Source organism: Mercenaria mercenaria, chromosome 12 (assembly GCF_021730395.1).
Source record: "Mercenaria mercenaria strain notata chromosome 12, MADL_Memer_1, whole genome shotgun sequence".
In the NCBI taxonomy this organism is placed as follows: domain Eukaryota; kingdom Metazoa; phylum Mollusca; class Bivalvia; order Venerida; family Veneridae; genus Mercenaria; species Mercenaria mercenaria.
The window spans coordinates 59,564,915-59,578,613 of NC_069372.1; positions in this window are offsets into that span (position 1 = coordinate 59,564,915).

Here is a 13,699-nt window from a genome sequence, read left to right on the forward strand (position 1 = left end):
TGACTATGAAGGAAGAAACTTTTGATTATTTTTACTGCAGTTATGGCCCCTTGATAGTTTTGCAATACAAATTACAGAGAAAGATATTTTGTGTCCACTCCTCACATACTATTAGCCTGAATAATACAATAATAACAAAATATTTTGGTTTACCCTGAAAAATAAAACATTCTGACGCTTATAGAAGGCAAAAAAAACAATACAAATTTGTAACATTTAAACGTTTTCTTTGCATCTTGATGATAAACTTTAAGTAGAAAATGCCTTCTATCTCGTAACATACAGACCAACAAAGTCTATTAAGATCGAAATCTGAAATTACGTTTGTTTCTTTTCTTGTATTGATATTGATATTTTCTTATAAATCCTTTCTCTCTCTCTTGGCACTTATTACGTTAGAGCCAGTGAATAGAAATACTGTGGTATTTTCCGAAGTGTTATAAAAGAACATTTTCTTGCAGAGAGATTTATTTCGAAGGACTTGATACCGGTCTACAAAACATGTAGAGTTTTGTCTCTCATTGCAGTGGGCGTTTTACAAATTTTGTGGCGTTTTAATTGAAAGCTATCCAGGTTGCTTGCGGAAGGTCAATACTTTCGTGCCCGCATTGCTGAAAGGCTGACCTTTCTTCACCCTCAAATCTTTTACCTTAGTGGCCTGAATAGTGTAGGTTTAACTTCAAACCCAACAAATTATTCAAAAATACACTTATGTCCAAAGAGTTTTTCCTGTGTAGTCCTCATGGGTAGCATTTAAAGATATTGTTATTTCTACCTCATGATTTTGATGTTCTAATAATGCAGGAAATGTTATCGTTTTTATTTTCACAAGTTAAATTCCTACCAGCTGAATCGATTATCCATACAGAAAAAATGCAAAAGTAACTGGTGTTTTTTTATGATTTGGTTTTTAGTTTAGGTCATGCTGCGACTTTCCCGCTAACATGGCGGAGGAATTCCACTTCTTTATCTTTGACTTTTACATACTGATATTAAGTACTTGCGCAAGAAAAAATGGATAACTTAAGACTTCAATCTGGAATTTTTTTTCCCGAAATCGTTTAGGACTTAGTTATTAACTCTCGGTGCATTTCTGTTTACAAAAACATCGAGATGTCAGGATTTAATGCCTCAATATATAGTTGTCTGTAGTTGGGGCGCCAAAACCACAACTATGAATTTAGCGACCTTGACGTGTTGGCACATTTGAAGAAGGCTAAGCGCGTAGCTACGACAAATAAGTGCGCAGATACGACAAATAAGTGCGCAGATACGACAGCTAAGGTAATTTTCATAGTGGCGCGCTAATTTGTCGTGCTAGCGCGTTGGCACTCATCGAATGCGCCCACACACCAGAAAAATATCAGCCGCAATAGTCCATGTATATGACAAGTTAGCAATAGCGTTTATCAGAAAACAAATCAAAGACCAAATATCTATGTACAAACATAAACATAACAGTTAATATAAGAGAAATTTATTGACAGAGTGTATGATAAATATTTATTATATTAGTTTATGTCTTGGTTGAATATCGATTGTAGGTACTAAATGTCAGTTCACATGCTATTATTCAGAAATGCAGCGTCTTTAGACTGATATACTTATCAAACAGTTGATTCCTGGATGCCGTATTGCTCCTTAAAGAGATTTCTATGGCGAATGTTAATAAATTCCGTCTGCTGTTCCGGGATAATACGTTTCAATCCAAATGCCATACAGTATTCCTTTCTTGCCACTGGATGGGTCCGGGGCAGTAGTTGTTGAGGTTTTATTCCTTACCAGGCCGGGTGTCACCGACAAGGTAATATTGACAGTTGGTAGTGTTATGGTCACTTACGCATAACCTGTACGTTTAAAGACAATCTCCGACGACTGCATGTCAGGGAGTCGACTCTTTGGCTCAGTGGTTAGAGCATTGGACAGGCACCCGGGCGACCAGGGTTCCAATCCCGCCAAAAGCAGTTTGGATTTTTCGTCATAAAATGCTATACTCTTCGATTTGTTACGGCTAAAAGTCGTATGAGTAGACAAAGGAACGGCCACCTTTACAAAACATACCTTTGGTTACATTTCCCTTTGTGACTTTAAAGGAATAGCCACATCGGGAAAAGAAGACATTAGAGCATTGTGTAAGGTCGCATAGATAGAATGTATTGGACAGACAACGGTATCCATACCAGAATACCAGTTATGATGAAAAGGTGGCATCAAACTAACTTTTGTCAAATAAGGCCAACTCATATCATTTTAACTATAATAACAATCAAGATATTTTAATTTTAATCTCTACAATGAATATTAGATGGAAAACTTGTACATATTCAATTACAAAAAAGACAAGAAAAGTTTATTACATCTACATGCTGAAACAGGTATTCCATTTTGCAGTACAAACCGGGAAATAGATCTCTATGTAAAACAAATGAAGAAAGAATTATTCAAGCATTCGATATACACTTTACTCGTCGTCAAGTGACATTCAGATGGTTTATTTTGATGGAACACTCAAGCTCATATAAAATAAGTAATACTCATTGTTTATTTAGCATGCTGTGATGTAATATTTCTAAATGTGGATGAATTTAGAAAAAAAGCAAAGGTAAATTTTGTATTTACGTTGTAGACACTTAATCATCAGAGAATGTGATGAAGCTACACAAATATGTTTTCTTCAGTTACAGACAGCTGAGTATAATTCCATGGTATTAATTAATTATAATTCTAACACGAACCGAGCTTTCCTGTTAAAACAAAGAAAACAGAAACTGTGTAGTAAATGTACACAATTTACGTGACGATTATTATGTAATAGCGTCAACCTTCATATCGGCGCCTTGCTAAGATCACACGAAGGAGGAAAATATTAAACGAAGTTATGAATAATTGCACTTTTGGCTTCCCCAAGTCTAACTTTGGGACGTTAAACGTTGATGGACACGGACCGAGTATCTTTCACGTTTATGTTACTCTTTGTTTTGTATACTGCGCCGTTCAAAAGTGTTCAGAAATTCACATGATTAGTTACATTTAGTTACTTTGTTTTAGGTTGAGAGTTTTCATTTTGTTTGTTTTAAATTAAAATATATTCCCAAAACTACGTAGAACCAAAATTTATCTTAATCGTTATTGATCAAAATACATGTATTTTCAATTGTTGTTTATAAGAAAATTCAGTTCAAAATGTCCTACCGCAATATTTGCCTCATACAAACAGCGCTTTTTAAAGTCTTAAATATTCATATGCATTGCTCAACTATATATAATAACTTAGTGTTTTGATATTTTGCATCTGGATTTGAAAATGTATAGAAAAACTATTAAATTAGTCCTATATTTATTTGTTGCTTTTTTTTCTTACAAAATTTAATCGCTGAGGCAACCTATTTTGACTTAAAGTGATTGATTTAAATTTGTGATCTCCTCGCAGTTACAAATTAGCAGATTGCTCATGGAACAGTATAGGGCAAACTGAAAGTTTGTGAGTTCGATTAGTCAATATAAGCATAAAAGATGCTGTTGTTCTGTCAGTAACCGAAGTGTATGCTTTTCCTAAACCATAAAAAGCACAACGACCTTAATTTACGGCTAATTATGACACAAAATAAAAAGAATGATACAGTACTTGCGTGGGTGTTTCTTTCGTTCATTTGTATAATGTTATCGATAATTAATTAGTCAGACAAAATCGAATACATCCATTATGCAAAACTTATTTAAATACGCGCCTGTCAACTTGGTTAGTTAAAGCGTTATCAGATATCGCTAGAATAAATACAAATGTTACCAGGATACAAACAGGTGTCCAGTTTTTAGGTCACGGTACTGGATGAATAAACGAGGACTCCTGTTGCAGTTATAAGAAAATATCAGAATACTGGTGAAAAAAATATTCCAACTTCGTCATATACATCGTTTGATTCTTTGATAACAATCCATTCTTACATATATAGACCAGTTAGTAAATGGCATCATTTAATGTGTGATTTCAGCTTTGATGGTGGAGGAAGACCCAAGGTGCCCCTATGTGCATTATTTCATCATGGACGACCGCCTGGGTAAAACCATCGACCTTATATGAACCAGCTCGATGGCTTCCTCACATGAAGAATTCAACGCCCTAAGTGAGGCTCGAACCCACATCGATGAGGGGCAAATGATTCAGTTTAGCAGTAACGGAGGCCCCGGTAATTTTAGGTAGAGGATAATGCAAGATACATGAGACGCTCCGATTGTAGAAGCTTTCCTGGTTCTTTAGTGTGTAAAACACCCGTACGCTTTACTCCTATCCTAATGTTTAGTTGGTAGAGCAGGGGTCGAACTTACGGTAGAATGAAATTTTTAAATACAGTTAACCAAAAAGTCAACTCAAAACACTGTGACTACACAAGGAACGTTTATGGCAAAACTCATCAGTAAAATGCCGCAAAGAAAATGTCAAACAATAATCTCGATTTCACTGTATTTATTCCGAATGATATCTTATACTTCATATGACATTTACTAACTTCTTTCATGTAAGATATATTAAGTATGTAAGTATTGCCATCACCAGTATTTAGATATCCCTGAGGTATTGTTGTTGAATGGCTGTAATAAATAAAACACACAACGTAAATAAATAAAACGGGATAGAATTAAATTATCTCACTAGGGCTTAACATGATATTGACTAGAAAGTTTTGCAAGCAAATATTTTATCTTCGTTCATCATCCACTTTGACACTGAACTGGCAGCTATGCATAAATCAAGAGAAACTAGCCATAATAGAACACCTCCATCATTCTTCCAGATGCTGTTTATTCTTGTTTATGTTCCTGACAGAATTTAGAATTTACTAGACCTAGCTGAACTTGAAAATCAAGTTACTTTTGTAAAGTAAAGGCTTCGTTACCTTCATTACTGCTTATACAGTAGCATTACTGACTTAGTTAGTCTGACAGTAAGAAGTTAAATTACCTCACAGATGTATTTGTGTATAGATGTGTTTACATACAAATGCACCATCACTGTTAAAAACTGAGACTCAGCTGAATATGGAATTTCTGTTAGGTGGGCCAATGTTGCTTTGATTGCAATAAACTGATCCAATTAAGAGACAGCGTTTCATCACAGTTTCCTAATTTTATATTTTACATTGCAGTTTATTATCTATTTTTATAAACACGTATATCAATGTTGGACTAGCTTGTAGATTAAAAGTAAATTCCACTGGATACTACGTAACTGGTTTTCCTAGTTTCTTGTTGTGGTTTTGTCATTCTTGTAACCTTTCTGATTTCCAGATTTGTCCATGATATACATGTACCATGTTTTGTAGAAAGCACCATTCGTTACATGAAATGAATGGATCTCTTCGCTGGGACATTTTTATTTACATTGTCCAATGACTTTGAAACATGATTAGTTCTGATTCACTTCACGGACCGGTATAAAAATTCCTGTGATGTTTTGCCACTGACCGTTCCTAATCTGTTCCAAAATGTGTTCCTTAATTAGTTTATATTACTTTGTGTGTATATTTAAGAAATAATAAGTTCCCAAACGTGGTTTATCGTAGAATAACCCGAGTTTTACGTTCTTATGCGTAAGAATATTATCACGAAGGCCGTAGGCCTGAGTGATATATTATTACGCATAAGAACGAAAAACTCGGGTTATTCTACGATAAATCACACTTGGGAACTTATTATTTCGATTCTAACACGACATACTAGTATCAACAGTGTTAAAAAAATGGTAACTACTTTTTACGACCGTGCTACGCACCTGGATCGGATGACGTCATTGCACGCGAGTGGTTTATCACAGAATAACCCGAGATAGATTTTGCTCTACATGTATGTTGGTTATTTGCTGGTCGTGTTAGAATTCTGATGCAATGTGTAGATTTGGGGAGACAGCATTCTAGAAATGAATGCTGTTATTTCTACAAGATGTTTGTCCTTGTTTTGTTGTCCAATATCCATGATAATATGATGAATGCTTATCTTTCTAGAGTCGGATATGTATGCCTTTTTAAAACAACGGTATAAATATAAGGGACAAAAACCGCAAAATAAATTAAGATGAATAAATTTTAAAATATTGTCATGATTATGTATGGTCAATAAGCTGGTTAATTATTGCTTACATATTAACAGAAATAAAAAAAGGCGCTAAACCCAAAACAAACAAATACATGCAGATACATACTTACAACATACTGCGTATGTCTGAAGATAGTAAGGACTTTTGTCGGACGGAAATTTTTCCATTGTCATAAGCGTACAAATAATTAATACAGTAAACAGACATTTACCAAAAAACGGAATATGATCATGGACAGTTTTAACAGAAGAGCGAAAACTGCATTTAGTACATAATTCCATATTTAACAGAAATACTCCAGTTGAAAGGTTACTACAGCCCTAAGCTGATAGATGAACTACTTCTTAGTGTGGTTGTTCACTGAAGTAAAAATTGTATGTAAGACTGAAAATTAGTAAGAATTGTATTCTGAGGAAATCTTTTTCCCGTGATTTAAATAGGAAATAGCTATAATCTAAAATTAAATATATACCAAGTCTTTTTTTTGTTTTCTGGCACATAAGTTAAATTTAAGAAAGAGTACAAAAATCTTTCTGAAGCATTACAAATATTTCGAAAATAATTCAGGAATAAGTGTTTACGTTCTCGTAAACAAACCACAATTACAATGCTTTGTTGACGTGTTACTAAATCCGTACTTAAATATTTGATCCAAAGAGAAATGGTTCCATCAAGATGTAAGATGCTGTCAGAGTGCTTTATGTTCAAAAGTGAGTAATCGTTTTATCCTTCCGTTTCGAGGTAAGCAGGTACATTAAGGTTATCATTGTCTCTTAACATAACTCGTAAAACATTTATCTTTTATCAAAAACCCTGAAATAGGCAGCATTTTTATAGAAATGATTTGTATTTTTATCGTTGATTTGCCTTAAGTCACATTGAGGAGACACTGACATTTCCAAAGTCATTTGGAGAACCATAAATATTTCTAAACCTTCGGTGATTTGAACAAAGAACTGTGAGGATCATTTGATTTAAGTCAGCAACTTTAAATGCTATTGAGTCTCCTCTTTAATTTCTATGCACTGACGTATAATAATCTAGAAAATTAGATTACTTATCATGCAATAATGCTATGTTAAATGGATACATTTCCATATATTTCTTGGTATGTTGCAACCATAGAAAATAGATAAATCTGTTGTTGTCTGCATTTTACTATTTACAATTAAGCACATAACGGACATTTAGAATTAAACGCATAACGGAATATCCGTGTTCAACTGGACAAATTTTTGATGACGTTCACAATATCAAAGTTAATACGAAACAAAATGCTCGCAAACATAATTAAAGGGCAGACCTACAGCGGAAAATAATGAAAAAATTTATTGTCTTTAAGAATTGGAAACTATAGCTTCAGACGTAAGACGTCTTAATCATTTTCAGCGCAATACCTTGTGTTCGTCTCTTCGCTTAAATTCACGCAAACAAGATGTTTTCTCATACTTGTGTCTATTGGAAAATAACAACAGCAACAAAAACACACAAACAAATTCAGTCTCTTTGCAAAAATAGCAAAAAGCTCGACAATTTACGCTATCTTTACTAGTTTGACACTTAGATGCTCCATTAGCGGTGTAAAACGGGCTTTTTCATGCTCGTTAATTTCTTCGATCTCCGTTTAATTAATAAACAAAGAAGCAACATCTCTACACACAGATGGTTTATTATTTTGAAACGACGATCCTTTCTTCTTCCTTTTTGAAATAAAATAGCAAGTGTTTTTTATTTACAACTCTATAATGTTTTAATGGTCAACTTAACCTTTGCAAAATTCTCTATATAAAGTGTTATATGAATTATGGTCAAGGTTAAAATATGTAGGCTGTAAGTAGTACATTGGTAGTTTTAGTAGTTCTTGCTGTGAGCATTTGTTTTTGTTTCTAGAAGTAAACGTCATTCATTACGTTAAATAAATCGACGAGTGATAACTGTTACTTACACTGCCCTGTGACTTTGGAACATTGCAAGCGATAAGAGCGAGGTATTGTGCGATTGTCCAATTGTTTTACTTTGTATTTTGGTGTAAATATCAATCATATAGTGCACATCTCTAAATTTATTTTTTTGTTGTCCCATTTCGGGAAAGTTTAATGCTTGGAAATAGGATATTCCTATTTGATCTTGGTCCTTATTATTGGACAATACTTATGTATAATACGATTAATGCACAAAAATGGCTTGATGTGTTTATGTTTACATCTGGAAAAACAGGTTTAACTTGTAACTCTGTGTCAGATCAGATTCAACAATTCTGCCGGGAATATGAAACCGCGGAGAGGATATAACTCTAGACGTAAAAGTGATTGAAATATACTTCTAACATGCCTGTCTCTGTTAAAACACACCTACGCTAGAATGACGTCACGTTAACGTGCGGTGATGTCAAAGTTTTTGTTGCGACCAAGAAAGAGCGCTACTATATTTTATCTACTGATTTAGATTAAGGGCATATATGAATCGAAATAATTAATAGCAAACGCGTGTTTTAACACTATACACTCGGGCGGTAATACGTCGTACAAATAACTTTACGAGGGTTGCGCCCTCGTGAAATTATTACGCCCGACGTATAACCGCCCATCGTGCATAAATTGTGTTAGAACACTCTTTTGCTATAAATTATTTCTTAACTGAACAGGCAAGCGAATTTTATACCGATAGTATTTCTCACTGTGCTACATGCCTCTTGAGGGACACTTATAACCTACCGTTAAAGATGCTTTGAAGGGCATTTTCCCTGTCATCACATATATGTGAGTATGTACTTTTTAGAACCTCTTAACTTATAATGTGTTATAAAACTAGTATCAGCATGTTCTTCCTGTATCTTTGACCGCCGGTTAATTAATAGCCCCAAATATCGAATATGGTTTTATCATCAAATTACCATACTTTCCGATATTTTATTCATCACTCTACAAATAAAATAGCAGGAAAAAGGAAACTATTTATTGAATCTAATGTTTGAGTCACACAATTATTCACTGCAATGTTTTAACAATCAAATGAATTATTGTAAAGATATCGCGATGTAGTAACAGCAGCTATGGTTTTATGTTTGATAATATCAGGTTACTTTGATTTACTACGTTTGTTCCCACATTTGAATGTTTTGTATTTTGTCAAAATCGTCTAAGGCCAATAACAACCATTCAAACTTGGCAGGTTTGTCATTAGATTTACATCGGCAGAGCAAGAACCTCGCAACCACAAAAATATTCCACCATTTACTATTGGAAGCACTGTAAGGTAGCAATATGCTATACAAAGATTTCATAAAAGGATATGGAAATACTCCCTTTAGACAAAAATGTAAATTAATTTTAGAATAACTAATTTGACCAAGTAAGATGTATATATTTGTATTTTTATTTGAACATTGTGATAACAAACTGTTATGAAAGAATAGCAAATGAATACACTGCTATTTTGTACTATTACTGTAGAAAGCAAAAGCTAGAGTTTGCAGTCTTTGATGTATTTTATTTTCGTAACTTACAGGATTTCCTTTTCTCACCTTTTCCACATGCAAGATCTGTAATTCCTAACTTTTTTAGGAAACGTCACTCATTACATAATGTGAATGGACGTCTATTGTCTTCTGAGGTATGTAGGATGATAAAAGGTTATTGCGTTTGTATCATGAAATGTGCACGAGCTTTACTGCGTTGTTATATTATGCGACAAGATATTATGACACCGCGGAAAGGGTGTGAAAGAATGTGACTTACAACAAATATATATATTGCCAAAAGTGACTGTAAACGGGTATATTTCTTGCATTTATCGATAGATCTTGAATAGTCATTCATCCTGCGTAAGTGGCATTTAAAGTGTAAATGTAAAACATTACATTATGAGCCTTTTGAAATTCAGGTAGAGAGCTATTATTACAGAAGAGGAAACATTATTCCTCAGTAAATGTAACAAACAAAATGCGATCCAGTAATTGTTTTTCTTTAGTTACGTAGTTTTGTAGAAATACAAAATCCCTTATGCCAAAATAATTTTCTAAAAAAAGAGTGCGAATCTACAGAGAACATTGGGAAAGCTTTGATTGAATTTTGGTATGTGGTAAAAAATTGGGCAAACGCTTTCTGACGTAAAGGTCTTCAAAATTCTTCCTTTCCCTTAGCCAGGACAACAAGGGTTGTCCATGCAATGGATTTCTATTAACACTTCGGTAGAGGACCAATGCTAATTGTCATACACTTCCGCCTAAACTGTTTCAGAGTTAGTGTCGTTTGAAGAGAATGTTAACAAAGGATATAGACAGACAGCGTCAGACGGTTGGTGAGTAATCGCAATAGCTAATTCGAGCATATTAGTTGAGCTAATAAAACCACACTTGCACTCTAGTATATCATTAAAGATTCAATGTACACCGCCGTATGAACACATCTGATCATGTCTCTAAATAGAGTTTCGTCTCCGTAATACGTGCACATTGACGCTAAAATACATTTCCACTACCGTCCATGAGCAAGGCTGATCAAACCGAGCCTGTAATATTTCATTTTCGTCGTGTTGTGCTACATGTTGAATTTCCATTTTCAATAATAACGATAACAATCGTCAAATGTATTGAGCCACCACAGTTTAAAAAGCTAACTTTAAAGCCCGAAGTAACATAGCGTGTAAACCAATACAGAGTTATGTCTGGAGTGCACTTAGAATACATGCATTCATCGTGACTTCTGTTCAGTGAGATTCAACAGATAAAACTGTGATTTTAACACCGTATAATGCAATTTCTGCTGAAACAAATGTTTATTGTGATGTGTTATTTTAGGGACATGTCATTCTTAAGGTATTTTAAAATATCGTGTCTAATTTTCATGACAATAAACGAATATTTTTTAAAACAAATATACAAATGAAACAAAAAGCTGCCAAAACGGAGATGTATCAGTGCAATAACAAGTTTTCTTTTTGTTTCTGTATGAAATCATCAAACCAGTTATAATGGAATGAACAATTATGATATCAGTGATGACGAATTTCACTAAATAGGTTGGTTCATTTTTTCCATATAAATAAACCGTAAACTTTATGCTAGACTCAACAATACTGTCAAGAATATAAAACAGCTGTTAGCAAATGAATTCACACGTGAAACTGACTGGCATACATCTGAACAGGCGTTTATCTGTCTGTGGTGATGACAGATTGAAATAAGAAGAACAAAATTTATTGCTTTTCCATGCCTTTATCATCAAACCGGCAACTATAACGATCCCTAAGGATGCATTTTTCACCATTTGTCATCTCATGACGTATGAGTGTGTACGAAATATGAGTTTAGAATTGCACAACTTTTCTAAATCAGTACAGCAATCAAACAAAATCATTCAAATATTCCAGACAAGAAAAATAAGCTGTTTTGACTGAAAGAAAATGTATGTGCACGCCATGTAAATGAGCTGTTGTGCTTATGTCTGTTTGATATTTACTTCTTGTGTTATTATAAGTAAGCCAGATAGTGAGTCGTAATGTTAATGACTGACTTTTGAGTTACAATAGAAAGTAACTTGGATTTGATTACATTTTTACGACAAGTATAGTGTGGCAAAATACAGGGAAATCACTTCCAGGTCGTACGGGGCTGAATTAGTGTCTTGTAGAATATATGGTTTGCTTATTGCATACAAGATCGTGATTTGTTTGATGAACTTACAGTGCTTGCTGTTTAACTTGGAGATGTTTTTGATCAATTAAGAAAGTTTGTGTTTTTAATTTACAGGATTACTTCTTCCAAGCGGATGATTACAGAAGTAGACGTCATCCAACTCATTTATCTGAACTGGAATTTGACTTGTCGTTTGTTTTCAAATTAGGATTATGTAGTATTTTCTGGTCCTTCGGGATCATTGATTTCAACTCATTTAGATTTGAAGATTGAATACTGCTTAAGCCGGTGCTAGGGGGCGTGGGCAGTGTTGCTTTTTCCATTACTGCCTATGAACAGACTCAATCAAACCGAGTCTGCAATTTTCACTATTTACCTTGTTCTCGGTGCTTCCGAGGGATCTATTTTCCAGATTTTATGACCTCATTATCTATTACTTTTCCTGCAGCTGAGTGGATGAAGGTGCAAGACAGTTCGAATATTAGAATGACTCATAAAATGATAGAAAAATGACTTTGCCAAAAGTGAGGAGCTACAACATAAATGACATGTACATTTTATTACAACAAAATTTTCCTAATCGTCTTTTACTAAAATATGCATTTCTCCTTAGTAATGTTTTCTTTCTATACATATAATATACGTAATCATTCATGTGGTAAAAGATATTACTTGTCCGTACAAGGAAATAAACGGCCACGTTGATTGAATAAGCTTCTGTTACTATTGGAACGTTTTCTATTTAATCTTTCGATCATTTATTCTTGTTTCTTACAGTAGTTATACCTAAAATGTTAATGTAAAATGAATTATTTGAAACGGTTACTCAAGGTAATTTACTACCATTTGAATATTTTCTATTATTTCAAACTTGCATTTAAAGAGCAGACAAAGGAATATGATTACTGATTGCTTTAAACTGGATGGATTTTCAATGTGAAAAAGCAATATGGCAAAACGTGAAGTGACCTATATAATTAGAGATATCAGATATGTTGCTATGGCATATAACACGTACGAGTGCGTGTTAGCTTACTTTTTATAAAATTTAGCTAGAAATTTCAGCTTCACAGATGTATATATGCCGTGGCGGATCTTGAAATAAACCCTGTATTGAAACTTAAACAGAAATCGTGCAAGAAATCTGTCAAACTTGTTTATTCAAATCACAGACTCATATATGAAAGGAATGTGCAACCTCTCTAATGCCAGGTACTGTCCGACAACGAAATATCGATCGATTACAGTTGCATAACCTAGAGAAAAGCTCTGAAGTATAGACACATCTGCTTTTCTTTTGTTTTAATTGTTTGAAAAGTCTTAAATCCTACGAAAGTCATTTCCCCTTGGGTATTAAACGTTAAATTAATTGATTTGAGATTGAGTCCGATCGTGAAATGTAATCCATTGCACCGGCTTAAGTGGAATTCTGTCATATAACTCTATGATCCCAGGATAAGGCCATATAAAAGTCAAAGTGTGTGTCTTAAAATCTGCTTATAATTAATTAGGGGTCATATGCCTAAATGTTACGCAAAAGACATTAAAATAGAAAGTGGAAACTCCACAGGTCGCTCAAAAACGACAAAAGTGTAGCAGGCTGGGTTTGATCTAGGCTGTTCATGGACGGTAGTGGAAATGCATGCTACCGTCCACACCCTCTAGCCCTAAAACTCTGTAGACATTTAACTAACCAGTTCTAACTTATATTAAGGAAGAATTTGTTTTGGGTTTTATTCGTTTTTCAACAGTATTTAAGTTATTTAACGGCGGGGTATAGGGAGATAAAGAAGAAGACGAAATTTTCTATGCTGCTTGCGAAATATAGATGAATATATTTCATTTATTTGAGTATCAACATACTCTTTGAGTTTTGTACTGAAACGTTGAATATTTTAGAAGTTCATCAGTGTTTAAGCTCATACAGCTCCTAAATTCAAATAATAAAACCTTCTGCTTCTTCTTCTTCTTCG